Below are 5,181 nucleotides of genomic sequence, written 5' to 3' on the forward strand. Positions count from 1 at the left end.
GCGGAGCCCGAGGGCGCCGCGGGCGACGCAGGTGAGATGCCGGCTGCGCCCTGGCCCGGAAGGGACGCGCCACCACGATGCGTGGGCAAGAAAAGAAAAGGATTGCTAGTGGAGCCTTTTAAAAGTAACATCTATTCCAAGCCGGCCAGGGTTTCCATCTTGATGCCTGAAGAGTTAGAGAACATTCCAGGAAGAAAGAAAAAAGCAGCCCCTAGCAGCCCCTTGGCCTCGCTCCTTGATGCTTTCCTAGACCAGGAGTCCAAACACAAACCCAAGAGTTGAGGTTTCATTTATAACAAGCTTGATTAAGAAATTTGCGAGCAAAACGCTTTCTACCAATCTGCAGATGCCGTCTTCCATCTCGTTTATGCGCATCCCTGGACTGGGGAGGAGCAGATACACCAGTGCCTTCCGGCAGTGCCCCACTCGCCAACCCTCTTCTGTCAACACCCTATAACATTTTTAAGACTACAACCAGACTGGTGTTTTAGACAAAGGATTTAGTTTGGCATTCAGATTAAATCGTGTGTAGAAAGAAAACTGATTATGATAAATGACACCTTCGTTGCTTAAACTCTCATCCAGCTGTATTTATATATTCCTGCAAACCACATTTATACTCCTAAGACATCTGGAGCAGATATTACTCTAAGGAGGTTGTCGTTTGGATTGGAGAACAGCACAAATCAAATAAATAAATAATCCACTGGACATTGCAAGCAAGGAAAAAAGCAGGGCACCAGGTGAGTATTTTTCCATATTAGACATTTTTCCTGAGCTTCCTCTTTCTACACCTGTTTATTGATGTGTTGCACGGAAAAAAGAAAAACCCAGAAAAGAATCTAGGTGTTTAAATTTCTTTATCAGATCAAAAACATGAAAGCACAGACATGGGTGGTAATGCAGAGGTTGCTTCAGCCGGCCTGACTGTCCTCATCCCTGCAGCAGCACAAATCTTCCTGGGATTTTGGGGGGTGGGGCCTGTCAGCTCATAGGGGCACTATAAATACCCGGCTTAGCTGGAGTGATTTGGATCCAGCCATTTTCATCATCAATACTAAGAACTATATTTTCCACTACAACCAGCCTGTGTTGAATTACACGGTCTAAAAGTTTAAAACCAGAGTTATAATTATATTTCTAAAATCATCCCTAAAAGAACAACCTTGGAAATCTAGAAAAAAGAAACCATAATAGCTAAAGCCAATAGCTTCAGAAGTAGGTGATTAAGATTTTCTTGTTAGCAATTCACAGTGACCACACCAGTTTGTGGCTAGGGGAGGCATACTGACTGGCAACTACACACATGAACAGCATGTTTTCATTGAAGTCCTGGGTGGATCCTCAGCTGTTACTTAAAAAGAAAGAAAGAAAGGAAAGAAAAGAAAAAAGAAAAGAAAAGGTGTGTTTTCTCCATAATGTCAGCTTTCTAGGCTGTGGGTTTGGTTTTGTTTGGTTGTTGTTGCTTTTGTTGTTATTTGGGTTTTGTTTTGTTTTGTTTTAATAGGTGAGAGTGCTTCAGCTACATATGTGGTCTCACTTGAAGGAAACCTTTGACACCTTAGATCTTTGTTATCTTGTCCATAAAATGAACAGTTTGTGTTGGTTTATTTGTTCTTTAGCACTTTGAGTACATGGAATCATTTGGAGATTTTACTAAAACTACAGATTCTCAAGTCCCAAGAATTCATTGGGTCTAGGGGTAAATTTCAAGTGTCAATAAGATTCTGGGTTTTAACAACAAAATACAAGCAGATCAGCAAAACTATTTTGGGAAATAATGATTGATATGTTTTCTAAGGTCTAATCCAAATGCTACAATTCTTCCCAACCTTAAATGCTATGATTCTGGAGGTTTCTTTTTGAAATAATTCCCTGCAAACCTGATTGGCAACAGTGCTCAGGTGCTTTTGTACACACCACATACGCCAAGATCAAGGAACTGGAACATGCCACATACACTCATTCAACCGAACTAAAACAAAAAAAAGCCTTGCATGGTGGGTCTCTCATGTGCTTCTGCACCCATAGTTAAATCCACTATGCAACCTCCATTGAAAATTATGTGCACACATGCAGCAGAAAAAGGAAGAAACGCGACTTCTCTTATGTCACTTCTACACAGCATAGCCATATTTAAGCCCCCAAAATCTCTACTTGCTACTTCACTTCTGTTATCATCAAATCTAGAGGCTATTTTTCCTGTATTAATAATCTCCTATGCTCTTTCTCTAAAACTCTGCTTAATAGCCATCTACTCCACCAAAGTTCTTTGAACACAAAGCTCTACATCCACCCAGTCACGTGTCAGCAGATATTTATCACTCACCTCTCTGCTGGCAAAAAGCTCGATTCACAGGGTTGCTCATTCACATAGTATAAGTTACCCCCACTATGGCTGATTTCAAACTACCGATGCGCACAGCCTTAGAAGGAGCTACGCAAAAGGGCCGGCCAAATAGCTCAGTGGATTAAAGCACCTACAAGCAGGCGGGGCATGCTGAGACAGCAGTTCACACTGGGTAGAGTGGTGTGCACCTGTAATCCCAGCTCTTGGGAGGCTGTAAACAGGAGGATCACTGCTAGTCCAATCTAGTAGTAAGACTCTGAACACCCAGTAGACCCTTCCCTAAAAATACAGAAAAAAAGAAAAAAAAAGAAAGAGCTATGCAATCGCACACCATCACATGGTATGGTAATGGACATAGATCCTTTATTCTCCTCTCACTCAGTGGATAGAGATTAACTCACTTCTATAGGAGTGTGTTAATCACTCTAGTGAACCGAATGCAGCAGAAATGATGGGTTGTTGTATCTTCTGAAATCATTTAATATGAAGACTGCAGCTCCAATATTAATGTTCTCTCCTGCTCCCTGACCCCGTCCTCTACCCATCCTTGTCCTTGGGAGGTGGCCTGGATTCCACATTGTGAACACAGCTAGGAACCAAGGTCTCTGAAAACAACTCAAGAGCAGTCGCCATCCTCAGTCCCGTAGTGAAGAACTGAGCCCTGGCAACAGCTAGCCTCATGAATAGATCTGAAAGTAGATCTCAGCTTAGCTGAGCCTAGAGAGACAACTCTGTCTCTTACATCAACATCTCTAAAGTTAATGCAGCCCCTTAGAGACCTTGAAGCAGAACCACGAGCTATGCCGTTCCCGATCTCCTAACACATACAAAATGTTGGATACTGCACATGTGGTTCAAGCTGTGAGCTTGGGGTAACTTTTTATGTAGCAATAGATAATTCAACCATAAAGCATCTGCCCTGTTCAGGTACAGTAGACATAACCTCAAAAACATAGAGAATAAAGTGTTGTCAGTGTGGTGGCAGAATAGGAAGCCTCAGCCCTGATCCTTCCACAGGAACACAAATCTACAGTAATGTAACAAAGTACCCCCAGAAGAAGGATTCAATCAAGTTAGGAAGTCACAGGTGCTGTACACAGACTCAAATCCAAGGCCAACCACCATGAAAAAGCTAAGAATTATTTCAATTTCCCTAAATCAACCCCCACCCAAACCTGGCTTTGGCTCAGCACCAGTGAATTTACACCTCCTCCCTGGAAGGTTGCAGGTGGAAGCTTCCAGGACACCCTCAGTATCACGAGCGTTCTCGTTGTTGGGACAAGCTTCCTGGTGCCCTTAGAGGAGGAGAGCTTTGGTTCGGCTCACAGTTTCCAAAGTTTTGCCTAGTCTAGGTAGCACAAACCTATAATCCCAGCACGCTGAGAACATGAAGTTGGAGGGTCACAAATTTGAGGCCAGCCTAGGCAATTTAGCAACGTAGTGAGAGAGAAGAAAGCCTGGCTATGCTCTAGCTGGCAGCAGACGTTGGCATCATCCACGTGGTGCTGGTTTTAGGCACATGCAGAATGCAGGAGTTCTGAGGTTAAGAAGGCTTCCACCTAGATTTCAGAAGAAGGCCTGGGAGGCCAGGGAGTGTGCCCCTGGGAGGGCAGTGTGTAAAGCTGTGAGTAAGAAGCCTATTCAGTGGAAACCCCAGAAGTTTGAAAAAGCCAGGAATGTGGATCATCTAAGGGAAACTGCAAGGAGGGAGCAAAGCTGGCCTAAGAGAGAAGCCATGGGAGCTACCACCAAGAGTGCCGTAAGCCCATAGCCACGTAAGGCCTTTGGAGCTCACAACTGATCACAGATTCCTTCAGATGTTCCACTTGGAACTATAGGATTTAATGTTTGCCCTGCTGGATTTTGGACTTGTGTTGGTCCCAGTGCTTTGTATTCCCCTGTTGTTTGTACCTTTTGGAATGGTAATGCTTATCTTGTGCCACTGAATGTTGGAAGCATGTGACTTTTCATTTGTACAGGGGCTCACAGTTAGGAGTTTGCCTTAGATCTTGGAGGAGACTTGGGACTTGGACTTTTCAGCAATGCTGAAACTGTTAGGACTTTGGCAGCTCTTAGAGATAAAGGGATGTGCATGAGTTTTGGGGGGTAGCTGTATATCTATCCTATTTTGTTTATACAGATATATATTTTTTTTCATTACAAAATGGTCCTCTAAAGGAGGGACTGGGGCTATAATTCAGTAGTACAGTGTCCTCAGGTGCCACTCCCAGCCCCAAAAGATTAAGCAGCATGAGTCCACCACTTGTTCACTTGACATCTAATCCTATCTCTTCAAACCACCACTTAATGTCCAAATAACAAGCTGTGACCATTAAGCTGGGCTGCCATTTTGATTGGCTTGGGAGCTCTGCAGCCCATCAATAAGGCGTACTTCCCGAATGGGGGATCAAGGAGCTGTGACTTAGGTACTAGATCTGGTCTCTGGCTTCCCCCCCCCCCAACTGTTCTGCTCCGTTCTACCATGCCCTTCTGTCATGGCCTTGCTGTTTTGAAGAAAGCTCTTCATAGGAAGAATCCTCCAAAGCTGTGAGCTCAGTTAAATCTCTCTTTGGATTAAAGCCCTTGCAAGCAGGTGCAAGGGGTGGGGTTTGATCCCTGGGCATGCCATGCTGGCCCCGCCCCGGGGGTGTGCTGAGAGGGCAATTGAGACTGGTTATGATGGTGTAGCCTGTAATCTCAGCTCTTGGGAGGCTGTAAACAGGCAGATCAGACCCAGAGCGCAGGCCCGGGGAGTGAGTGAGATGACCCAGGCCGCGGGATCCTGAACAGACCCAGAGCGCAGGCCCGGGAGTGAGTGAGACGACCCAGGC

The sequence above is a fragment of the Octodon degus genome, unplaced genomic scaffold (genome assembly GCF_000260255.1).
Source record: "Octodon degus isolate 3935 unplaced genomic scaffold, OctDeg1.0 scaffold00036, whole genome shotgun sequence".
Taxonomy (NCBI): Eukaryota; Metazoa; Chordata; class Mammalia; order Rodentia; family Octodontidae; genus Octodon; species Octodon degus.